The sequence below is a fragment of the Ovis aries genome, chromosome 16 (assembly GCF_016772045.2).
Source record: "Ovis aries strain OAR_USU_Benz2616 breed Rambouillet chromosome 16, ARS-UI_Ramb_v3.0, whole genome shotgun sequence".
Classification (NCBI taxonomy): domain Eukaryota; kingdom Metazoa; phylum Chordata; class Mammalia; order Artiodactyla; family Bovidae; genus Ovis; species Ovis aries.
The window spans coordinates 9,294,734-9,321,561 of NC_056069.1; positions in this window are offsets into that span (position 1 = coordinate 9,294,734).

The following is a 26,828-nucleotide window of genomic DNA, read 5'->3' on the forward strand; positions in this document are numbered from 1 at the left end:
TGCAAGGTGTTTGTTAGGGGTGAGCACCAGTTAAAAGAAGCACGAGGAAAGAGCACCGAGGAAGGGAGAAGCAGGGCTGTGCTGCTCTCATCCGACATGGCGAGGGGGCAAGGTCCACTCATCTGAGTGGTGCCACGCTGGGCAGAGGCATTCAGGCCTCGGTGCCACCCCCACCCCTTGCCCTGTCAACAGAAGCCGTGCTCCCAGGAGGAGCCTGACCTCAGGAAGGTGTGACTGCCCAGGGGCAGACCCTGAGAGAGTCAGGGAGCTGGTGGCTAGAGGCGTCTGCTGCCTCCACTCCACACCTCAGCGCGAGGCCCTCTTTGAAGAGAGACTGGGTGACTCTGCGTCTGCCACAGCCTACCACTTGGATCACTCCAATCCACTTCCTCATGTGCAATCACAGAACACCACCTCCAGGATTCCAGCGGGCCTCTCTGCCTGAGGGACAACTAAGAAAAGGGAGATTCGTGGAATAAACTTCAGCCCCGCTGCGGCAGTCACTCTCAGACACACTGATGCTCTTTTCCTCCTTCCTCCATTACCTGTCTAGATCCATCTCACTATCAGATACCACCTCTGCCCGGTCAGGGGCTTTCCATGTAGCGTGGCCCAGACGCTCATCTCCAAAGGGCCTGACCGTGGTCTTCGTGTTGCTGCAGACTGAGTGCTTTGGTCTCCCCTTCAAATTTATATGTTGGAACCTTAACCCTAGTGTGATGCTATTTGGAGGTAGGACCCTTGGGAGATAATTGGGTTTAGATAAGGGCATGAGGATAGAACTGCATGATGAGACTAGTGCTAAGACCAGAGTCTTCTCTCTCTCTGCGCTGCAAGGATGCAGCAAGGAAGCGGCTGTCTGCAAACCAGGACGAGGGTCCTCACCAGATGCAGGAGCTGCGGGCACATGATCTTGGACTTCCCAACCTTCAGAACTGTGAGAAATCAATGTTTGCTGTGTTAGTCCATCGGTCTGTGATATTTCGTTATAGCAGCCCAAGTGGACTAAGATAGATGCTCTTCTCAGAATGGGGTTACCGTGTGGTCCATTTATAGTCATGGGTGGGGAAGGAAACACCAAGAGAACCCCAGGTGAGTTCCACGCATATTCCTTCCTGATCCCTTACGTGATGACAGCTCTTCTCTCTCCTGATTATCAGGTCTTTCCCCTCTGCCAAGATGGTGACTCCTCTGCTTGTCTGCAGGTCCCTGGAGACACAGAATAAAAAGTGTGCCCAGGTGATAGACATGCTGCTGCTGCTGCTGCTAAGTCGCTTCAGTCGTGTCCGACTCTGTGCAACCCAACAGATGGCTGCCCGCCAGGCTCCGCTGTCCCTGGGATTCTCCAGGCAAGAACACTGGAGTGGGTTGCCATTTCCTTCTCCTATGCATGAAAGTGAAAAGTGAAAGTGAAGTCGCTCAGTCATGTCTGACTCCTAGGGGCCCCATGGACTGCAGCCCACCAGGCTCCTCCACCCATGGGATTTTCCAGGCAAGAGTACTGGAGTGGGGTGCCATTGCCTTCTCATGGCTTATCATTAAATGGTCCTCTTGCTATGCCACAGGTGGAAGTGTACTCTCTTTGATTAGGAGCACTTTAACCCTCCAGAGCCCAGAGTCAGAGCGGTGAGAAATACTGAGTCCCCCACCATGTCACTACAAGTGAAAACAAGTAGGGCCTCTCCTGCTTCTACCCTTGGTCCCGGATCCATGCATTCTTCCTGTTGAGAGTGTAGGATCATATAAAAGTCTTTGATTCAGTGCATATGCTGGAGGATGACACTCCATCCTTGCGGAGTATTTCCTCCAAGAAGAGCTCTAGGCAGCTGGCCCCTTCTGGGTGGTGTGTGTGTGATACAACCTGTAGATCCTATGGCCACGGGCCCATCCCTCACCTCATTTGCTGTAATGTGAATGCTATGGTCTGATGTTACACTATCTAAGATTCTGTGTCCATAAAATAGACACTCCATAACCATACCACTTGCATAAGCATGCTGGCTGAGGTCCTACCAGCAGGAAGGGCAGACCTACATATGAAGTATGTATCTATTCCTGTGAAAAAGTCCTTTCAAATCAAAAGGGACTCAATATAGTCAGCTTCTCACCAAGTGTGCTTCTTGAGTAATGCTGCCATGTGGGAAGCTCGGCACCATTCTCTGTGGCTGGTATGCTGGATATTCAGCAATAGGTACGCCTTGGTAGATGGAGTTCCCACTGTTGCACTCGTGTGTAGCTCCCGTCTGTGCCACTGTGGCCACTCCGTGTGTGCTTTGTTGTAGCACTGGACTAGCTGTTGACAGAGGGTTGAAGTCAGCTAGCAAGGTCTGCCTTGTCTTGTCTCGCTTGTCTGCCTGACTTAATCTCTGCCTGACTTAATCTCTGCCTGACTTTAATGTCCTTTCATGGTGAATGCTATCTGATGGGCGTTAGCATGTGATACACAGACTCTCATACTCTGTGTTCACTCCCACGTATCTGTCCACTCAACTCTGCTCTAATAGACAATAATAGTGACTATCTACTTTAATTAGAGTGGTCAGAGAGTGACATCTAATTTGAGAACTGAAGGGTAGAAGGGGCCAGCCGTGGAAAAGACAGGGGAAGAGCATTTCAGGCAGAGCAGACAGCGTGTGCAAAGGTCTTTGACGGAAGGGAACATGGCCAAGGAAAGGACGGCGTGGAGGGCACAGCAGGAGAGGGAGCGTGATGCGAGGTGAGGCTGGTGCGGAGGGCCTCTGAGCGTGGGGATGAAATAATGAGATCTGCATTTTCTAAAGCTCATTCTGACTATTGTGTGGCAAGTAGGTTGGAAGGAAGCCAGGATGATGCTGGGAGACTATGAAAGGGCGGTTTTAATAGTCTGTGGAAGATAATACTGGCCTGGATTAAAAGATAGCAAAGAGGAAGTTAGGAATGGATGGTTCTAAGTCTGTCTGGGGCCTTCCCAGGTGGTGCCAGTGGTAAAGACCCTGCCTGCCAGGGTAGGAGACATGAGAGACTCAGGTTCGATCCCTGAGTCAGGAAGATCCCCTGGAGGAAGATATGGCAACCCACTGCAGTATTCTTGCCTGGAGAAGCCCCATGGACAGAGGAGCCTGGCGGGCTGCAGTCCATGGGCTGCAAAGAGTCGGACACGACTGATTGACTAACACACACACATATCTGTTTGGAGGTCCAGTTGGCGTGTTCTACTGAAAGCAAATTTTAGTTTTAATAGGTAAACATACATTTTTCCAAGTAAAAAATAAAATGCCACTTGATATAAAGTTCATCTCCTCACATAATGATGGAAAGGGTGAATTAGATTTTCATAGCTATCATAAAACCCACGCTCTTTACTTGATTAGCAAGAGAACCTACTTGCCAAATAGTATATGTAAAAGTAAGTCCATCTGGTTTCTCTCAATTTTATTCTGGGTTATGATCAGTGAAGAAGGAAATAGTGAAGACCGAGTGAAGCTTCTCAGACACAGACCCTGGGAAGAAACGGTACCAGTGAAGACAAACGGTTAGAACCTAGCAAACTGAGGGCATGAGATGGAGCCCCAGGACCCCAAGGGGAGGCTCAAGGGGTTCTCATCTCCACAGGCCCTGGGGCTGTCTCTGATCCAGCCAATAAAATAGCGCATGTTCCTGATAATGGACTTGGATGGTCAAAGAACAGTTCATCATCTCTACCATATTTATTAACTAAATGCACTCCAAATACATTTTCATTTTAAACTATTCAATTCTCAAAGGGTGACAGTCCCGTTGTCTGGAAATTCTTCTCCAGTGCACACATTACTTTGCAACAGTACAGAATAAATAAGATGTTGTCACATTTTAAGTCCCAAAGTGAATTGGTCCATGGCACCACAGAAAGCACCTAAAGAAGAAATAAACAACAAGAGCATGTAGCAGGAGGCTGCCCCTGCCCTTAAGGAGCACACAGTGCTTACAGGCCTGTGGAGGCTGGCAGGAACAAAGCTCAGGGCCGTTCAAATCTCCTTGCTCCAAACCTCCAAAGCTTCAAAGCTAAAAACTGTCCTCCCTGTAAAAGCCCAGGTGGGAGGACAGCCTGGTTCCCTGGAGCTCCAGGGTCCTTCATTTTCTGCATAGCAGACCTGAGCCAAGAGTAACTTCCAGTCCCATTATGAGCTTGCTGTGCAAGCGGAGGAAGACGAGCTCATTTGAGGGCTGGGGAGTGACCCTTATAGGGTCCCCGGGGACCCAGTATCAGTGGCGCTCACTGTTTCCGCTTCCCTGGATGCAACAATATATTAAGAGAGAAAAAAAGGAGGTTGGCTCTTTTCATGATTTTCCTTTTTCATTTTTGTTGAAAATGGAACTGTGTTCTCTTGATCCTTCAAACAAATGGAGGGGAAGTGGAAGCCCGAGAGTTTCTCTTCGGTTCCCCAGAGAGGGTGTCTGTGTTTGTAGTGCGATGTGGGAAACGTCCTTGTGTATCTGCTGCATTGTCACGTCGTACCAGAGTGATTTGCAGTAGGAAGTGCGGGATGGATACAGTTTCTGTGCAAGAGAAAGTGATGGAGCCACACTGTTTGAATCAAAGATCTCAGTTTGCCCTTCATCTCCAAGACGTGCTTTCCCTGACCTCCGCCTCCCATCTCTATTAGATGATGAAAAAAACACAAGAACACTCTCTGAACTTGACCCAAACAGTAAGTCCAGCCAGAAGTCCTTGTTATTCAGAATGCACGTGGGCAGGGAGGGGAAAAAGAGGACATGCCAGAGATCACAGAGGCCATGTGAAGGGGGCGTATGAAAGTTGCTGGCATCGCACCCGAAGAATCATTTCAAACTGATGTTTGAAGTATGCATTGCAAGTCTCTTCCCTGGGAAGATCTTAACAAACGAATGGCCTTTGGAAGAAAAATGGAGAGATACATTAAGAGCCATCCAAAGACGTTACAAGGATATTTCATTCATTTTCACAATTCATCACTTCGAGCATGCTGCCAAACGATTTTGTTTCTTCTTCTAGAAAGTAGTCATAATGAAACTGGTCTCCAGCCTGTGTCAGATGAGGGACTAGATGAGGTAAAACTTACCAGTCATTCTGGACTTGCAGACACAGTGGCTGAACATTGCATTGTTGAAGGGCAATTTTCCCTTCCAACCTGTAGCAAGCCTCGTGAGGAAAACAGCGTCACTTAGAGTGGCAGATTATCCAAGTCAGAGTAATATTTAGTATCCTCAGTGGTGGTTTTGCAAAACTGGATATACTGAAGCTTGAGTCAACTACCTCTTCTCACTCATTAAAAACCACCTGAAAATTAAAGAAATATGAAATCCCCAGCAATAACCACATCTTTACAGGAAGAAAAAGCAAAACAAGATTATTCGGAGCCTTAATTGACAATGTCACCCTCCCAGGGACATTCGATAAACGTTCACCAAATATGACGATGCATCTGGGAAGCGAGCACTACAAGCAAGAAGTCACTCTGAGTGCCTGTCGGAAGAACACAGGTGATTTTGTGGATTTCAAAGGACTTGTATTTCCAAAAGCTGTGTGTGCCTCTGTGATGCTAATCCTTTTACCTTCCTGCAGGGACACTATACCTTTGATCTCAGGCTTATCTAATCAAACACTCTCCTTATTCAGGCTGTTTGCTCTCTGAGCCAAGGGCTTGGCCACCCCTGCACCACCTCCAGCAGGTTTTTAGACAGACTCGAGACTGCCTGTGGCCACCATCTCTGCTTCTCCTTGGACTACTGTAAGAAGGGTATAAAATTGGCACCTGAACTTACCAGGAAGATCCTTCAAGAGGATCTGTACAAAATGCTACTATTCAAAAACATGCATCTTTCCATTATGCTCTAAAACTCTGTGGAGTAGGAAGGGGTTCCCAGGAGAGCAGTGTAAGGATCCCAGTGAAACCTCACTCCTAGAGAGACATTTTTTCAACTGGTAAAAACTAGCAAAAATAACCATTCAAAAAACTCTGGAAATTAACCAAAAACCTTACAATTTAAGAAATCATAGACTTCGCTAGCAGTCCAGTGGTTAAGACCCCGAGCTTCCCCTGCAGAGGATGCAAATTCAATCCTGGTCAGGGAACTAAGATCCCACACGCCGCACGGTGCAGCCAAAACATTTTTTAAAAGAGAGAGAGAGAAAAGAAATGTCTATTCAACAAAATCTACAGAAACTCAGTAGGAACAGTGGAAGGCATGGCTGCACCTACCCCTGCTGAGATCCATGTTGTCGCCATGGGCTTGAGAGCTAAGTGGCAGTTCCCATCTACCCAGCTCCGGGCAGAAGACCTAACCTTGGTGGGTGGCCGGGCAGTAGAGCCAGTGTCCCCACCCAAACCTTTGCCCTCTAGGGAGGAGGTGGGTGGAGGGGCCATGAGCACAGTCTCTCCTCCTCTCCACAGCCTGTGCTGTGCAAGAGCTGTTGCAGTGGATGTAGACACCAAGGGGCAGCTTCGATTTCTCCCCAGTTCCTGGGGTGGGAAAACTATTCTAGGCCAGCCAAGCAGCCAGTGAGCATCAGCAGATCCCATCTCCCTGTCTCTGTGCTATGAGATGCCTATTCTGAGGGAGGTGGCAGCATCTTAGTGGTGACGTTTGTGTAATAAGGTGAAGATAATTAATATAGTCACGGGGCACACAATATATTCTTTTTTATTGTGGTAAGATATATGTAGCCTAAAAATGGCCAGTTAAACCATTTAAAGTATGCAATTTATTGGTATTAAGTACGTTCGTAATGTTGCACAACCTCACCACTATTCACTTCCAGAACCTTTACATCATTCCAAACAGAAACTTTGTACCCACTAAAAAATAACTGTCCCCTCTCCTTCACCTCTGGTAACCAATATTCTTTTTTCTGGCTCTACAAATTTCACTCCTCTAGATAACTCCATGTAAGTGTAATCATATTTATATTTGTCCTTTGTGTTTGCCTTATTTTATTTAATGTTTTCAAAGTTCATCCATGTTGTAGCACATATCAAATTTTCATTCCCTTCTAAGATTGAATTGAATGATAAATGTTTTGTTCATCCACTCATTTGTAATGAACTTGGGGTTGTTGCCACTTTTTGGCTGTTGAGAATAATGCTGCTGGGAACACTAGTGTAGGAATAACTATATCAGTCCTTACTTTTAATTTGTTTTGATGTATACCTAACAGTGGAATTGCTGGGTCATATGCTAATTCTATGTATAGCTTTTGAAAGAAGTGCCCAGCTCTTTTCCGCAGTGGCTGGACCATTTTACATTCCCATAAGCAGTGCACAAAGGTTCGTTTCTCTCCAACACTTCTAATTTTCCAGTTTTTGGATTAAAAGCAAAAATGACAACCCACTCCAGTACTCTTGCCTGGAGAATCCCATGGACAGAGGAGCCTGGTAGGCTACAGTCCATGGGGTCACTAAGAGTTGGACACGACTGAAGGGACTTAGCAGCAGCAGCAGCAGCAACCTAATGGGGGTGAAATGGTATCTCATTGTGATCATATTTTTTTAGTTAAAATGTTTAGATTCCTTTATCTGTTCATCTGTTAATGCTGAGATCCATATTTTATCTTATAATCTACTTGTTCTTTCTCATGAATATAAAAATAGAAAATATGGACTAGAGCTTTTTCTTGTAAAAAGAAAGTAGATGCCCCAGTGATTTATGTGGGGTTTATTCCTGTTGTCTTGCTGTTTGGGGGTATCTCCTGTCCTTCAGAGGACAAAGACACTACTTGGGTTTTGAAAAGAAGTCTCTCTCAGTTACTCTAGTCTGTCTTACTAGTCCATCTTTTTTTTTGTTCCCTGATCGTATTTTCCCTTGACCCTGAATTACCAGATGAGCTAATAACTATAGCAAACTGGCTGTAACTCAGGTTGGCCCTTGTAAAACTTGTACCAGAAAGATTGGGGTTAGTCTTTGCTGGGACTTGTCTGTAGCTAGTGGGTAGAGCTGCCCCTTCCATTTGGGTGGGGCTTGCCTAGAGAATCTCATGGACAGAGGAGCCTGGTGGGCTACAGTCCATGGGGTCGCACAGAGTTGGACACGACTGAAGTGATTTAGCATGCACGCATGCACACACGCATGGAGGACAGTGGCGTGCACACAGCTGGAAGCAGCAGAATACATATCCAATCAGGATCCAAATTGCTGGGAACTATCTCCTTGTCCAAGCTTACAATTTTAAGCTAAAAACTTAAAAAAAAAAAATTAACGAAAACATTCTATGAGACTTTGTTTAGAGAGAAAGAACATGGGCGGCTAGTTTAGTACAATTATGAGTTATCTAGTGATCGAAGTCTATATTTAGTTTCTAAAACGAGGGAACAATATCCATTCATCAAAACCCTGATGCTTACTCTTAAAATGAAAAATCTGTCAGTAGTATAGCCAACCATTATTTTCCCACTTGAAATTTTAAAAAAGGGCATCAGCAACTTCATTTACTTGTTTAATGAAAGTTTATTGAGCATCTGATATATGACAGGCCCTGTACTGGGAGGGTCTGGAGATACAGAATAAGCATCACACAATGACCTCAAGAGGCCATTATATAAAAAGGCCACTGATATGCATGTTCTAATAAGCAACAATCAATGGGTGTATAGAAAGTTCTCAGATTATAAGCAGAGTTAAGTTCCTATTGAGGTGATGATTCTGTAATTCTACTCATGTAAATTGTGTGCTGTGTGTGTGCTCATTTGCTCAGTTGTGTCTGACTCGTTGTGACCCTGGACTATAGCCCACCAGGTTCCTTTGTCCGTGGAATTTTCCAGGCAAGAACACTGGAGTAGGTTGCCATTTCCTGCTCCAGGGGATCTGCCCAATCCAGGTATCGAACCCGAGTCTCTTGCATCTCCTGCATTGGCAGGCGGATTCTTCACTGCTGAGTCATCTGGGAAGCCCTCATGTACGTTAGCTATGTATAATACTAGCAACAGCTGCTCAGATGCCTTCAGTGGAATTGGTAGAGGTGGTCTGTCTAGACACCTCTCCCTCCCCCGCAGTTTAAGTGTCTTCCCTGGCATTAGAGATTTCTTTTCTGGGGCTTTAGAAGCCAACTGTGAAGAAAGACTTGAGTGCTACGTATTCTAAGAACCGTGCAGCATGGTTCCTGCCCTCCAGTGATCTGCTTCTGTTTATTTAAGCAATGAAGTATAACATTTCTCTTGGCCTCTCATAAGGTGCCTGGTTTAAGAAGGAGTTTTAAGTCAAGGCTCTAGATTGAATTGAGAAAATGTCAAAGCCCTCACAACTTTAGGTTTGACACTTGGGGAGCTCAGAAATGCCCACGAACTTGCCCTGTTGTTTGTCTGAAGACTCATCTGAGACTTGCCCCTCCCCCGCCCCCCTCCCCACCCCCCTCCCCAGCCATCTTATGGAGAATCAACAGAGGAGTCTGCGTTTCTCAGTAGCAGCCCGGGAATTGTCCCACCGAGCCATATTCACACTTACATTCCGGGAGGAGCTGTATTTCCCCTTAGACTATTCCAGGTCACTGTGGGCTTTGGATGCAGTAGTGCTGAGTGGTTTTAGAAAAAGAACATGGTATCAAGGCATAGTCTGGCTGAGCCACCTGTCAGCTGTGTGACCTTGGACAGACTACTTAACCTTTCTGAGCCAGTTTCCTATCGGCTAAATAGAAATGTTGCATATTGGTGGTGGTAAGCACAGGCTCTGGGCTTGAACAGACCTAGGATCCGGTCCTGGTTCCATCTTACACCAGTGATGTAACCTGGAGGAAGTGATTTTCCCTCTTTGCGCCTCAGTTTTCTCATCTGCAAAGTTAAGAATCACATAGCATCTGCCTCATAGAATCATGAGATTTAATAAGCACTCAGTACAGGTTTAACAAGCACTCAGGATAGGCTACCCTCTCCAGTATTCTTGGGCTTCCCTCATGGCTCAGCTGGTAAAGAATCCACCTGCAATGTGGGAGACCTGGGTTCGATCCCTGGGTTGGGAAGATCCCCTGGAGAAGGGAAAGGCTACCCACTCCAGTATTCCGGCCTGGAGAACTCCAAGGACTGTATAGTCCATGGGGTTGCAAAGAGTCGAACACGACTGAAAGCGACTTTCACTTTCACTCATTTTCACAGTACAGGGTAACTCCTGTTACACTTACCCCAGTGAGCATGAGGGGATGTGCCGGAACAGGACCTGACCCACAGGTGACTTACAAACCATGTGGGTATCTCTCCCGCTCCTCCTGAACAGACCTGAACACAAATGTGGCATCACTGATACTGCTTCAGGGGTGACGGCATGAGGTTAGGGAGAACTCTCCCACACCTGCACCCCTTTCCTTGCTTCTCATTTTACTCCACTCCCCTTGCTTCCCCTATAAGAAATCAGTCTTGTGAGTTTCAGAGACACACACACACACACACCCCTCTTTCTGCCATGGAGCGCAGTCAGCTACAGGGAGACAGATTCTTGGCCCAGGCTGACTAGTATTTGCATTCTCTTCATTTGAGCTGCATCAAAGGCATCCAAGAGGGAAAGTGCCTCCCCAACTGTGACAGACCGTCAAGCAGAAGGACAGAGCCAGGCGCACTCACTGATATTCCCAGCACCAGCGCCAAATTACAGCGCCTTAATGCCAGCTCCTGAGAAAGTCAGGTTCATGTTGCTTCCGGTACATTTAACGGGGATGACTCCTACCTTTTAAAGGAAGAACAGTTTAGCAAGCAGATAGCACAGGCCTTTAAGGTTCTTGTTACACAAGACAGACACCTGGATTTTACCCTAGACCTATGGTATGCTGTGTTTTTCCAACTACAGACCTTGACCCATGAGTGAGCCATAAAATCAAGTGGGTTGAGACCAGCATTTTTACAAAATGGAATAGACTAGAATAGAAAATATCCAAGAGTTTTACGCACAATAAAGCAAAATGCTTTGGGTGACCCTTTTCTAAGATACACACAGGTGGATAGATTGCATCATAAATGTTTTTGTTACTGTTGGTCATCGTCAAAGTAGTCTGAAAGTCACTGAAATACTAGATGTACAGAAATACATTTGTGCATTTTATGGAAACAAAAGGGAACACCCACTCCAGAATGAAGAATTATATGCAGGTAAAGGAGTCCGTCAAGGCTGCATATTGTCACTCTGCTTACTTAACTTCTATGCAGAGTACATCATGAGAAACGCTGGGCTGGAAGAAGCACAAGCTGGAATCAAGATTGCTGGGAGAAATATCAATAACCTCAGAAATGCAGATGACACCATCCTTATGGTAGAAAGTGAAGAGGAGCTAAAAAGCCTCTTGATGAAAGTGAAAGAGGAGAGTGAAAAAGTTGGCTTAAAGCTCAACATTCAGAAAACGAAGATCATGGCATCTGGTCCCATCACTTCATGGGAAATAGATGGGGAAACAGTGGAAACAGTGTCAGACTTTATCTTTTGGGGCTCCAAAATCACTGCAGATGGTGATTGCAGCCATGAAATTAAAAGACGCTTACTCCTTGGAAGGAAAGTTATGACCAACCTAGACAGCATATTAAAAAGCAGAGACATTACTTTGCCAACAAAGGTCCGTCTAGTCAAGGCTATGGTTTTTCCAGTAGTCACGTATGGATGTGAGAGTTGGACTGTGAAGAAAGTTGAGCACCAAAGAATTGATGCTTTTGAACTGTGGTGTTGGAGAAGACTCTTGAGAGTCCCTTGGACTGCAAGGAAATCCAACCAGTCCATTCTGAAGGAGATCAGTCCTGGGTGTCCATTGGAAGGACTGATGCTAAACCTGAAACTCCAGTACTTTGGCCACCTCATGCGAAGAGTTGACTCATTGGAAAAGACTCTGATGCTGGGAGGGATTGGGGACAGGAGGCAAAGGGGATGACAGAGGATGAGATGGCTGGATGGCATCACCGACTCGATGGACATGAGTCTGAGTGAACTCCGGGAGTTGGTGATGGACAGGGAGGCCTGGCGTGCTGAGATTCATGGGGTCGCAAAGAGTCGGACACGACTGAGCGACTGAACTGAACTGAACGGGAAGCACAAATCCTTCTATCCATAATGGTGTAATTTTACTTTATCATAAAACGTGTGTGTGTGAGAGAGAGAGAGGAGGTGAGGGGGAGGGAAAGACCCCCCAGAGAGTGTGTTCGCATCCTCAGCGCCTTTCGGGCAGTCTCTTCCCTGGTGACTGGAGCTGTCTCCCTCACGGAGAAAACCCAGCTGACTGGACTCAGCTCTCCTGGATCCAACAGTGAGTGGGCAGACTTGATCTTCACTTCCTGAAGTCTTTTCCTTCTTTGAGCTCTCTCACAGTGTCCTAGCACAGAAAGTGTTTGAGAAGTTTGTACCGACCCGAAGGTCAGTGCCGGTCGCAGGTGAGGATTTGCTGAGGCAGTTCTATTTTAATGTCTTTGTCAGAGGCAGCCATAAGTTTTTCACGCATTTGCTTTGAGCTCACTTGAGCCCCTTGTGTGATGGGTACACTGGGGTCTTTAGGCAGTTCCCAGGTCACAGCTCCCTACAGATCAGGGCTGGAGAGTGAGTTTGAAACGTGTATCGGCAATCCCAGTTCATGGGTTTTGTTCTGCCCTTGTCTGCACTCGTGTAGGAGGAGGCTTATGTACGTAGGTACTGTGAAGGATGTTTTGAAATATCAGAACACTCTAAATGCCTACAGATAGGGAATTGCCTAAATAAGTGGTGATACCTACTTCCACAAAGTGAAAGGCTTTATAGCTGTGGAACGGAATTAGGAAGCCGTTTATGTATTGATACAGAATGATCTCCAATAGGGTGAAAAAATAAAATTGCTATATTTAAAAGAAGAATACTTGTGATTCTAAAGGGTCATGGCACTTGAGAAGCGCTGGGGTGACTGAAGCGCTCCCAGCTCAACTGTCCTGCTGCCCGAATCCAGCTCCCTCCCTCCTGCCCCTCAGGTTCCCGTTTTTTGTTGTTGTTGTTGTTGTTGTTTTCCTTTCTCTCTGTGTGTCATGAATCACCCCCAAACTTAGCAGCTCAAACCCACAATAAGCACTGTTATCCTGTGGGTCAGGATTTCAGGCAGACGCTGGTGACAGGGCTGCGTATGTTTGGTTAAGGTGACTGAGCTTGCAGTGCCTGAGGCAGTGAGGACGGGTGAGAGGTGGGGACCACAGCTAAGCCATGTTAGAACAACAGCATCTCTTCTGTTCTAATGACCTCCTGAGGAAAAAAATTCTACTCCCAGGCCAGTGTCCACCCCCCTGGCTGTGGCTGCAGCCTGTTTGCTTACAGTATGTGTATGCTGACCTCTTGGAGAGTATCTTTACCCAACATCGTTATTTACCCAACATCCCTTTTTGACTAGCTCATTAATGCTTCCTCTCCCTTTTCCTTGATATGGTGAAACAGTTTCTTTCTTATGATGTCTTTTTCCTTCACCATCTTCTCCATTATGTTCCTATTTGCATGAGGGAAAATGGAAATAGAGACTGAAAATCTAAACTGTATTCCCTTACAATCATTGGTTAGTTAAATTATGGGGTCATGCAGTGTCTTTGTGTGTCCTATTCTCTACCATGCATTGCTCCCCACGAACATCTTTTCCACAGTTTTCTGCATCTTTCATATGCCTTAATCATTATAGAGCAAGCTAATTTAATTATGAAAGAGAGGTGGTTTGAGGACTGGGCCTCTCCATAGCCATCAGCACTCATTTCCATCACTTTAGAGCTGACTCCAAATAAATATGCAATCTAACTCAGTCTAGCTTCAGTTAATCCTCCTAGCCCCCTCTCCCAACAGTGTTTACGTCCTGAGACTGTCCTGCACTGTTCAGGAGCAGCTGCTGGCTTGGTTACACCGTGTGACAGACCATGCCTTTGATGTTTCAGCTTCTGCGGATAAGGGGATCAGCTGACTGGTCAGCATCCTAGGAGAAAGTGTCTTGATTTTCACTTTGCTCTCAGATTAAGAAAATGAATGGTGTTTCTTTCTTTGGAAACAGTGCCTCTTATTGAGTCGGCCCAGTACCTTTAAGACAGGCTGCCCCGCCCACGCTCCGGAGGGTCGGTCATACAAAAAGAGCGCCAGTCTCCTAGCCCCACTCAGAACAAAATGGTCTTTCCTTATTCCTGCTTTTCCTCCTCTCTTCTTGTGCAGTTCTTGAATCCCTGGAGCATGAACTTGACGTCCCGCATTTGATGCTTAGCATTCTTTTAGACACATGTGTTTCACTCTCAACTTCCTTCACATCTAAGTACCCCCAGAAAGCTACCTTGCCTAGTAAGTGCCAGAGCCTACAATCCATCCATGGCTGGCTGTTCAGCCATTTTCAGATCTTGTGACTTCATTAAAGATGGTTAAAAGGAAAGGAAACCGAGTCATGGACAAATTTCAAATTTCCAGATTAGTGTGTCTATGAAACTAAAAGGGCATCCTGATGATAGGTTCCAATGTAGAATCCTCACGGGGCTCTCAGCCTGATGGGGCTGCTGTGGTTTCTCAGGTCACCAGCTTCTCCTCTAAAGTCCAAGCCTTCCTGGGCTTGATGACACCTGCATTTGACATTTAGACTATTTGTATGCCCTGCCTCCGTTTCAAACACAGTCCCTGGAAGTATGACGTTTTAAAAAATAACCCCCCAGTTCTACTGTCATTCTGATTCGTTATGCAGGGGAGAACTCCAGGATGATATGAGAAAAACTTATCCAGAAACTTTGCTGTATTCTGTTACCCCTTTAACTCCCCTAATCTCATTCTTCCACCCACTGTCATCATCTTCTAAGATTTTTTTCTCTGAATCAGTGATTCTGAGAGTTGTCAACTCCTCCAGTATCTGTGTGCTCAATGATTTTCCAGGTGAAGATGTCTTGGGGAGGGACAAGGAGATGACCATAGCTCACCTGTGCTGGTCAGTCTAGAACTGAGCCATCTGTTTGGAGAGTGTTTCTAAAGGAAAGCCTGCTGTAAGTCACCTGCCACATTGGAGCAAATGATAAACTTTGAAGAAATCTACCTATCTAGATAGGAGTTTAGGCAGGAAACTGGGAAGAAATAGGCATCATAATATTTTTGTTCCTTCACACTGACTGTTCTTTCTTTAAAGAAAGGTGGTCATGAGAAATGAATGGCTAGCTACATGACAGGCACATGTGCTCAGCGGCTTCAGTCGTGTCTGACTCTTGGCAACCCCGCAGACTGCCTGCCAGGCTCCTCTGTCCATGGGATTCTCCAGGAATACTGGAGTGGGTTGCCATGCCCTCCTCCAGGGGATCTTCCTAGCCCAGGGATTGAACCGATGTCTCCCGCACTCCATTGCAGGTGGATTCTTCACTGCTGAGCCACCAGGGAAGTCCCACATGACTGGCATAAGTTCCTCGCAAAAGTTGAGGGCCACTTATAAAGTCTGGAAGGAACACATTTAATAGGTTGATCATAAATAATGTTCCTGAAACAATGATAAAGGAAAAAAAAGTCTAAGAAAAAAAAGTAACATCAAATATTATGAAAGGTACAGGAATGAAAGAAAGAGGAAACAGAGTATCAGGAGATCTGTAAGCAGCATCTTCATGAAAGGGTTTATTAAGGTTATTAAAGGGACGATTAGTAATTTTCAGGAGGAAGTAATGGGAAAGATTCAAGAAATACATTTAAGATTTTCCAATATCTAATAATAATCCCAAAATATGGTTGTTACAGTAATTCAGTATTTTAATATGAGGTAAATGTGTTTGTATATTGGTCCTCTTTTCTAGAAGTTTTGGGAGTGCAGGGTAAATAGAATCTCAGAGATATTATTAAAATTGGCAGAGATTTTGGTATTCCTAGGACTTCCTTCCACTATTCAGATACCTGTGGGAAATCTCTCCCTGCTCAAAACAGAGCATTTCATAAATTCTTAATGCTCCTTGGTAACAACATCTCTTTTCAGAAGCAGATGGATGATCAGTGCTTAACTTTGAGAAAAAAGCTAGATCCTGTTGGTAAAGTGGAAGTGAGGTAACCCTTGGGAAACAATAGATAGTGGACATTTGTTATTCTTCAGCAGTCCATTCACCACCACCCCTATAGGTAATTGCACCCCAACCCCCTGAGGAGTGATTCCTTGCCTCCATATCATGCAGTTTTGAGGAGCATGTCAGTCAGCATTTCCTGCCTTGCCCTAGCCAAGGGACGTATCAGACCTAGCTAGGCCAATCAGATACACTGTCTCTCCTAAGACTTTTAATTTTAAGTGAATTGACATAAGGAGAGAATAATTTTCACTAAGTGAACTTCTGGAGACATCCTGGTTCTTTCAGTTTCAGAGCCTGGTTCCAAATCTTCTCATTAGTCTGAGTTTCCTGATAATCTTCCCAACAAATTTCACTGTTGTTTAACTCAGCCGTAGTCTGACTTTGTTGCTACTAATCTAATAACCACATTGAGTATGACATCCCTACACTCTTTATTGGAGTGTTATATTCTATGTCATCCTTGTGATAGCCCAGAGGAAAACAGAGGGCATGAATGAGGCATCTATCTGATATTTCAGAAACCCAAAGAAGAGATAGACGTGTTGGTATAGCTAGAGCCTATTAAGGGGGAACTGGCTTAAGACGATAAAAAAATAAATCTAAAAAGGGATTTTAAAAAATTATCTTGGTGTGAGGGAAAAGCAAATGGGCCGCTTCAATGAAATCAGATTGTAAAAGAAAACACACACAGATCAGAGAACAGTGCATTACTAAGGGGAAAAGACAGATTGGTGTAAAAGAGAAAAATTGTAGCCAGAAGGCTGAAGCCAAGGAAAGAAAGGAATCAAAACTTTCAGAAAAATCTGGAGTCATCAAAAGGTCTTCTGTTGAATATGACGAGAACACAAATGAGCAGGATTGTGTACTGAGGCTGATGTCCTAAGGCCAGTGGATGACTTTACTTCCATCTTCCCTATAAAAGTGAAACATGACAGTGTGGAATAAACATGGTTACGAGGTCACTGACACCCAAGATAGGGGCCAGGATAGGTAGCAAGATGTCACTCTGTGAAAGACTGTAGTCTCCAGACCTGAGTGAATTCTATCCCAAGGGGCTGAGGGAACTAACCAAAGTAACTGCAAAATTATAGCCCGTGATTTTGGGAAAATCAAGAAGAATAAAAAAGGTGACTGAAAATTGGAAATGGAATGGAAAAGGTGCCTGAAAAGAGTGGAATAGTAAAATAATATTGGGGTTTGGAATCTATAAATAGTCAACTTAATATGAAGCCTGGTTATTTGGTTACAAAACTTAGATCACATCACATCACTATATAGTGATTCTTACAACTTAGGTCCATCAGAATAAGATGGAAAACTGGATTAAAAGTGCTAATACATGGATTTCTAACTGGTTGAAAACTACTATCTAATTGATTTTTAATTCTGCCTTCTGGAGGGCAGGATCTTGGGCTATGCTGCAGCAGTCTCTTCTTGTCCATCTTATACAGTATTTTTTGATAACTTGTACCAAAACACAAAAGCCACTTTGTGGCTGACTCAGAGCTAGAAGAAATACTAAATATAAAATGATCTCTATGAGTCATTTATGTACAGAAGTTTATTTATGGATAATTTGGAAAGATGTTTATTAAGAGCCTGGAAAGATACACAGCAAGGTATTCATAATGATTAACTCTCAGTGAGTAGCATCAATAAAAGTTTTAATGTTATTTTTTGATTATCTGTATTTCCTGACTTTTCTGGTAATGAACAAGTATTTATTTTGTAATGAGAAAAATAGACTTATTTCAATAAGAAAAATTCCGTTGTCTGGAAAAATATAAAAACAAGCCAGATGAAAGTTAACAAGAATAACTGTTGTACAGCTTTGTGTTAAGGTAGGAAAAAAAATTATGTAAGCATAAAATGGGGAAATTATGGGTCTGAGAACAGTTTATTTGGAAAATGTTCGGAAGTCTTTGGCTCAAAGTCTGTATGTGCCAAAACGGTTGATGAATGCACTCAAGCATTGATAGGATATAGAAGTCTGAGGGAGGGAAGTGATGGTTCCAGTGACTTCTGGTCAGACCCCATAGGGGCACTGTTCTGAGCTCCACATGCTGAAGACGGGCATTGATGGCCTAGAGGAAGCTCGGGGAGGGCCATCTGAGCAGGGACAGATCTGAAGAACAAGGCACTTGAGACACAGGAAAGTGAAAGTGAAAGTTGCTCAGTCGTGTCCGACCCTTTGCAACCCCATGGACTATACAGTCCATGGAATTCTCCAGGCCAGAATACCGGAATGGGTAGCCTGTGCCTTCTCCAGGGGATCTTCCTGACCCAGGAATCCGATCGGGGTCTCCTACACTGCAGCCAGATTCTTTACCAACTGAACTATGAGCAAAGGACCTAGGTTAATTGTTCTAGGTCGGAGAGGAGTTAAAGGTTCTGTGACAGTTGTCACAGCTCAGTCAGCAGTGGGAGAGGTCAGAGGAGAATCCACAGACCAGATAAACCTACCACAGACTGGCTAGGATTGGGGAAGTTTCTAGCACCTGTAAGCCCAGGGAGGGGGATGGAAAACAGGAGCGTCTTGCAGATGACAACAGGCAGAGGTTCAGGAAAGCAAGTGTCAGGGGCATCTGCCAGCAGAGAGAGGAGACCCCGCGTATTCTGGTACTTGAAGCTGTCCTGTTGCTAGAGCTGGCATTATAGGCGGGCATCAGAATGGGGGTCAAGAGAGGAGTCAGTTAGCGCCGACATGTGGTTCTCAAAATGTGGTTCTCAGGCCAGCAGCGTCAGCATCACCCAGACGCTAGTTATAAATGTAAATTCTCACGCTCACCCCAGGCCTGGTGAATTAGAAACACCCAGCAATCTATGTTTGAGTAGGCCCTCTGTGGTTCTAACGTGTGCTCAAACTTGAGAACCTCTGGCTTAGCAGTTAAGCAGGAAACTCTAGAGCCAGAAAGCCAGAGTTTAAATCCAAGCTCTGCTAGTAACCAGCTGTGTGATCTCAATTTCCTCATCTATAAAATGAGGGTAAAAATAGTACCTACCTCATAGGGTGGTTGTGAGAATTAAATCTTTTACACAAATGCACAAACACACACACAAATCACTTAGACCCGTGACTCTGGCATATTTAAGCATTGCAAGCGTGGCTTTCTATTGTGAGTTGTTAGAACTAGGGTGTATTGGTGAAGCAGAGCCAACCGTCTTGCTGCTTGATGGGAAGGGCAGAGGTTGAAGTTCAAGGCTGCTGCTCCCTGGGTCGCTGACTGCCTGCAGTGAGGCGTAGGCAGTTCCAGCTGTGGAAACTGGGGAGCTCACGGAGCCAGGGGTGCGAGCGTGACAGTGACTTTTGACGATCAGACTGTGCTGCCTGCTTCCACATTACTCCTGAACAGTGAAACAAAGGCTAAGGGAAGAAACGGAGAATGTTTTGTTTTAAGGCAGGGAAGAAACTGGTGAAATCAATCTCTTCCAAAACAAGAAAGCCCTTTCCTACTGTGTACAGATAGTCTGAGACTAGGTCGTCACTTACAAGGAATATCATAAAATTGATTTTTAAACGGGGAGAGAAGCTGCATCTCAGTGATAGCTTCCACTGTTTAGAATCTAGGCATCTAAATCTTTGACAGCTGAGCATGTTCTAGGCGCTGCCTCGGCCCCTTGTGAAGGCCAGTTCTATTGACATAAACGTTCCCCTCCCTGACCACTCCACTCTTTCCTTTTGACGCACATTTATTTCAGCTTTGAAATCCAGATGTGACCTGATTTTCAGTCTAGGATGAATTAATATGTGGCAGGATGAGTTCTTATAATATTAATCGTTGCCTCTTTGTCATTTTTCTCTTCCTTCCTCTAGACATTTGGAAAGAAACAAAGGGAATTTTACCCACTTCTCCCCACTAATAAAGGATAAGTGGTTAGCCCTTTTTTCTAACCTCCAAGGAGTAGTTAACAGATACTCCATATGTGACGCTACATGTACACATGGACACACACCCCCCGAAGGAAAGCTGCCAGACAACCCCAAAGAGGCCTCATGTTTAGTTTTTTTGGTTTTTTGGTTTTTTGCTTTCAAAGGCCTAGGAATTGCATGAAGAAAGCCTTTTGTGGTTTGAAGATAAAAGAGAAGAGTGTTTCTTATTTGGGTCGTTGGTTCCCGGATACTAGGAGAAAGGTAGGGCTCAGCTTCCTTGTGGGCAGGGGCTACCAGCACCACCTGTGTGGTCCCTACAGAGGCCAAGTGCCGAATGACTCTGCTATCTTTATACCCAGACCACTAATGAAGGTGGAGATCTGATGAAACTGTGGCCAGTGAGCAACAGCGGTGTGCAGAAGAGGTGGAGTGATGCTGAGGGTGACTGGTGTAAACGGATAACCAGGTGCCATTCCTGTCCCCTACACACACACAATCACATACATCTTTGGAGACAAACCTCTAAGGAGCCAGTGTCCAGGTGCAAACCAAGGAAAAGTGCGACTGTGGAACATGACAGAGATACTGACGTTGGGCTGATATTGACTCCTCCAAATGGGATATTGGGACTGGAATCTGTTTTAGATAAGATAAATAATGAGTATTTGGGGAAGGAATGAACTGCCTAGTTTAAGACTTACATTGGTAAAAAAAGAAAAAAACACAAACTCTTCTTACATTTTCTTAACTCTTAAAAATCTTTGGGGTGGCAGGATGAAATGATGCTTCAGAGAGGCAGAGCAAGGAAGAAGGGCTGTAACCCCTCCCCCCGGGAGTGAGTCCACTCTGGAGATGCTGGCGTGAAGAGGGCCGCAGCAGCAGAGCACAGCTGGGACGTGTCCTGGAGCTTCCAGTCTGGTTGGGGCCTCTTAGCCTAGGTATCAATCACTATTGCTTCCCATTGAGTGGTTTGGCTTAAAAATGGAAGGAAGGAAAAAGTACCTTTGGGCAGCAGTTAGCCCTAGACCACTTAAGGAAGACGAGCGCAATCCCCTGACAACTCCATACAAGAAGAGCCAAGGGTGTCTGAGGCACCAATGGCCCTTCCTCCCTACTCCTACTTTGGGAACGCTACACTTCCACAACCCCTGTGTCTAGATTCTAGTTCCCTCTGCCCAGCTGTGTTCCCCTGGGCCCCCCGCGAGACATCTGGTTTAGACCTAACACACTAGCAGGCACCCCTCGCCCACCTCCCTTCATAACTCACAGCCTCGGCTGACATGACACGCACAGAAAGAGCATCATGGTGAACCAAGCCTCTCTCTTTTGGGAAAAAGTATCTGGAAATTATTTCAAGGGCTCAACAAAGTTGCAAAATGTCCATCTTGTATGGGGCCCGTGGGGCCTTTCTGTCATCACTTCAGTAATGCAGGGAAATAAAACACAAAGCAGAGTCCAGTAGTGAGAACTTAAAGGCAGGCTCTGCCTTGGATTTGCCTGAGGCTCTGACGCTGTGAGCCGAGGGCTGGGGGCCAGGGGCAGGCCGCTGTCTCTGCCTTGGCGGTCGTGACTGAACGTAAGCACACTGCTTGCTCTCTCTCTGCAGGCCCTATAGGCTTCTGTTTACTTAAGGCTGCCTTGTCTTTGGTCTCAGTCTTGAATGTGTTGATGGACTGCTTGATTTGAAATCTGGTTAGCAAACAGACCTAGGGGAGCTGCCTCAGCCGAGGAAGAGTAAACTCCAGCACCCGTGGGGTGTTTCATAGCCTCAGACGGAGCCCCTTCATTTCTGAGAACGTGGCCAGAGGTGGTAACCATATTAGGTTGTTCTGTGAGAAAATGATTCCCTATCTTACTTTTGAGTTCGTGTAAGGCTCGCTTTTCACTTTCATGCATTGGAGAAGGAAATGGCAACCCACTCCAGTGTTCTTGCCTGGAGAATCCCAGGGACGGCGGAGCCTGGTGGGCTGCCATCTGTGGGGTCGCAGAGTCGGACACGACTAAAGTGACGCAGCAGCAGCAGCAGCAGCAGCAGCAGCAGCAGCAGCAGCAAGGCTGTTTGTGCTGATGGGGTTAATTTTAAAGAAAGTACTGGTGTTCTCATTCTCATCGTTTAAACACGCACACATACACATTTATAAATAGAAGGCCTACTATGAGCCTCACACTGGGCTGGACTTGGGGATAGGAAGTTGAGAAGGAAAGGTCTGAATGTTTGCTATTCAGCAAGAAGAATCACTAAGCCAAGGATCAGAAGGCCAGAATCTGTGGGATTCCTTGCTAGATTTTTAAGTTGCATCATACTGCCTATTTTAACAGTGAGGTAGGCTCAAGAATTCAGGAGAGCAAATGTTCAGAAAAAATCTTCCCAAAAAATGGACGGTCATGTGAATGTCCCCTCACATATCCTCTCACTTTGCATGTAATAGGGCAATTAATGCATAAGGCCACTTAGTTCCTAGAATGTTTTATTGAGGTGTGTACGAGGCACTTCTTAACAGTGGTTATCACTGAGTGATAAGGCTAGAGGGGATTTTAATGTTTTTCTGTTTGCTTTCCTACTTTATAGATTTCTTACAATGAATATGTATTGCCCTGGAAATTAGGAGAAAATATTATTTATTAAATTTAAATACTCAAAACTAGCCAAAGCTTTATGAGACAGGCCCTCATTTATTACTGTGAGTGTACACTGGTAGCCGCTTTCTAGAAAGCATTTAGCAATGCATCAAACACTTAAAATTCCACACATCTGTTCCCATCTTGATCTGCCTGCTCTCTCAGCTTAGCTCCTCTGCCTGCCCCGAGTCTGGTCTGACTTCAGAGGGCTGATCCCTGTGGATTATGTACTTTCAGCTCCCTGGTGACCTGGTCATGGACACACGAGGGAGGAGCTGGGGGATGAGAGGAGACGGGAAAATGTGTCCCCCCTCACTTTCAGGAGCACCTCTAAAAGCCACTGCTGGTGATCCAGCTCCTGCCCAACAGTCCTGTCCTGGTTCTAGATGCCACTGGATGTTCACAGAGGCTGAGAGTGGCTCCACGCTTAAACTCTAGATATCCTCACATCCCGGGATGGCTCTGTAGCCACTTCTAGAATCTGCGTAGTCTCTGTTTTGCATGAATTCCACAATGCTAGAAACACTTGAGTGATTTTGTTTTCCTGATTAGACTTTAACTGACCCATCACTCACTTCTAGTTATCTGTCATAGAGAAACCATTAGAGAAGGTGACATCAAAGATTCACACGGAAGAAGTCCATAGCAGCATTATCATTTGGAAAAAAATAGAAACAACATATAATAAATATTCAACAAGAAGTGTGGTGGGTTGAATTGTGTTCCCCAAGAAGATATATTCAGGTTCCAACTCCCAGTGCCTACAGACATGACAATGCTTGGAAATATGGTCCTTACAGATGTAACCAAGTTGAGATTAGTCTCAGTTACAGTGGGTCCCAATCCAGTGACTGGTGTCTTTTTAAGAAAAGGGAAACAGAGGTATAGACACTTAAGAGAGAAGGTTGTGTAGCAGTGGAGGCAGAGGCTGGGATGATGCAGCTGCAAGCCGAGGGCTGCTGGCCACCACCAGAAGCCAGAAGAGAGGGAAAGGATTCTTCCCTGGAGTCTTGAGTGGAGGCATGGACCTGCCAATGTATGGACTTTGGACTTCCAGCTTTCAGAACAGTGAGAGCATACATTTCTGTCATTTTATGCCACCTAGTTTGTGATAACTTGTTTAGGTAGCCCCCAAAATCTAATATAGTAAACTAATGGTTAGTAAATATTTTTTAAAAAATTGGAATTACCCAAGATAACTGATATGTGTGTGTGTATGTGTGTGTGTGTGTGTGTGTGTGTGTGTGTGTGTGTGTGTGTGTAAAATCTACCTAAAAAAAAAAATAACAGAAAATTTAATAAGAGTGCTCATTTAAAATGCGCATTCCTGGATCTTAGATATTCTGTAGCTATGCTGATGTAATAAATCTGGCTTAGCAGCCAGTAGAATCTTCTAGAAATCCTAGCCGTCATCAGATGGTAGCTTTCTCAGTCACCCCAGGCTGGAGTCAGCACAGTTGGACCTTAATCTTGTCTCCTGAGATATAATTTAAACAATTTAAGAGACTGGCAGTGGGTCTACGGCCATACCACCCTGAACGTGCCTGATCTCGTCTGATCTCGGAAGCTAAGCAGGGTCGGGCCTGCTTAGTACTTGGATGGGAGAGACTGGCAATGGGGGGTGGGACCACTTTTTCTGGTTTCCACTCTCAGGTAGTCTCAGACTTCAAGGAGCCTTAATTTGCAGCTAACCAACTTGTCAGTCTTTCTTACTTAGGAGAAATGGGTTTCCTTCGGATAACACTGAAGCCTGCAGAGGTGTTTGCTGGCTTTCTGATGGCCTTACAGAAGGTGCTTCCAATCCCAAATCACAGAAATCAACCCAAGACTGCTTAAATGTAAGTGAATGATCGGTTGAACGAATGAATGAATCAGAAAACCCCAGCAGGAGTTGAACAGTCAGCTTGAAGGTGGTCGGGTCCAAGGCAGATGAGTCATACACATGAGCAACAGCTCCAGCCGCCACCCTAGCTCAACAGCGTGGATCCTCATAGCCATGCTCCTCAATTCAAACTCCCAGATTCCTAGAGACAAAGCTGATTGGCTGCGTAGAGGTCAGGGGTCCCCTGGACCAATCCACTGTAGTCAAGAACAGAGTCACGGAATTTGGATGCAGCTGGGAGCCCACCCACAGCAGCTATGATTAGGTGTCAGTTCTCCCAGGAGGGAAATGAGAGCATGGCAACCATCTCAAGACGCTGCTACTCATCTGACTCCCTTCCCCAACCCCTGCCCTCAGTCCCCCTCAGAGAACAGATCATAAAACTTCTCATAAGAGAGAACTTTTCTATCTTCCCTTCCTAGTCCACACTCCAGTCCAGACCAGCCCTCTTCTGAAATGCCCCAGGTTCTCTTTCCCCACAGGTCCCACCCATGTGCAATGTGAGTTTTTGTTCATCTTGCACATCTAGGAGCTTCTGTGAAATCCCCTCTCGGGAGGGGATTCCTTTAGGATCAGTGAGATGATACTGCTCTTTAGACATCAGGAAATCAGAGCCTGTGAGTCTTGGTGTGGGTTATTTTTCTAGTGACAGTTATGGGTCAAGCTGAGTCATTCATACTAGTTTCCCTTGTCCTTTACGCGTTGGACAGCAAGCTGGCTGATTGGAAGGTATAGTCTTTGGACAACTGCAAAACAGGGCATTTCCCAGTGGAAAGATGGGTGGCCAGAGCAGGGAGTGAAAAGTGAATCCAGGCACAAGGCACACTAAATAGAAAGCATATCAGTTTTGAAAAATGACAGATCTAAACCACATCAGGTCTCCTCTCCCCAGCCTCTCCCTCAAGGCTTATCTGGCCACATGGTTAAAAATCAAGGCAGTTTCTTAGGGTACCTTCATGTATTATTCTTTCTTCACAGACACTGTGCTAGTTACCACATCATCAGGCATTAGCTGTAACAGCAAAGTTATCTCTTAAGCATCGTGGCAAGGTGCCACAAGACTTGGGTATGTTGTCCTCTGAACTGAACTAAAAAAACACATCATGGTAATGTTTGGCTTCCATTATAACTGAGTGCCACTGGGGCCAGTTGCATAACCGATCTGTGAGTGTTTTCTCCTCAGTAAGATGGCATAATAATCGTCCCTCCCTCAGGGGACTGTTGAGATGATTAAATAAGTGTAAAATAAATTAGGCCAGTTCCTGGCATGCGGTAAGTACTCAGTAAGCGTTAACCATCATAACCGTCTCCTGCACCCTTTAAGTCTGATCCTCCCAGTCTCTGTGAAAATATCCTGCATTGTAGATATTAGTTTATCAGTCTTTTTCACCCGTAGACGAGGGCACCAGGTGGGAGCCGCTTCTTCACACCTGCGTCTCTGCCAGTCAAGGAATCAGTGATACTGGATACATGTGTGAGCAGGTGCTGAAAAAGCAGAGGGTGTTATTAGGACTGGGATGTAAGAGAACTGTGACCCCAGGTTTCTTTAGCCTGTGAGGAGAGTGAATCTGTTAATTGAAGGATTTGCCCAAAGATCAGAAAAAGCGAGTGGAGAGGACTATTTAGGAGCTTTGTGTGACCTTGGGCAAGCAGTTTAACATTCTAAGCCTCAGTTTCTTTATCTGTCACATAAGGATAAGACCACGCAGCATTGTGTGAGAGTTGAGTGTGGTAACAGGAGAAAAGCGCTTGGCACATGACAAGCATAAGTAATAACTATACAGCAAAAATACAACTATAAAAGTAAGAGTTTCCCTCCCAGAAGTTCAGTTCAGTTCAGTTCAGTGGCTCAGTCGTGTCCGACTCTTTGCGACCCCATGAATCTCAGCACGCCAGGCCTCCCTGTCCATCACCAACTCCCGGAGTTCACTCAGACTCACGTCCATCGAGTCAGTGATGCCATCCAGCCATCTCATCCTCTGTCGTCCCCTTCTCCTCCTGCCCCCAATCCCTCCCAGCATCAGAGTCTTTTCCAATGAGTCAACTCTTTGCATGAGGTGGCCAAAATACTGGAGTTTCGGCTTTAGCATCATTCCTTCCAAAGAAAACCCAGGACTGATCTCCTTCAGAATGGACTGGTTGGATCTCCTTGCAGTCCAAGGGACTCTCAAGAGTCTTCTGCAACACCACAGTTCAAACGCATCAATTCTTTGGCACTCAGCCTTCCTCACAGTCCAGCTCTCACATCCATACATGACCACTGGAAAAACCATAGCCTTGACTGCTGCTGCTAAGTCACTTCAGTCTTGACTAGACGGACCTTTGTTGGCAAAGTAATGTCTCTGCTTTTTAGCTCTGAGTAGCTAAATGACAGAAATCAATAATACCAACACCTGATGCCTTCCACTGTATTTTTACCAAGTATTCTCTAATGCTGGGGAAGATTGAAGGCAAAAAGAGAAGGGGGCGGCAGAGAATGAAATGGTTAGACAGCATCACCATCTCAGGG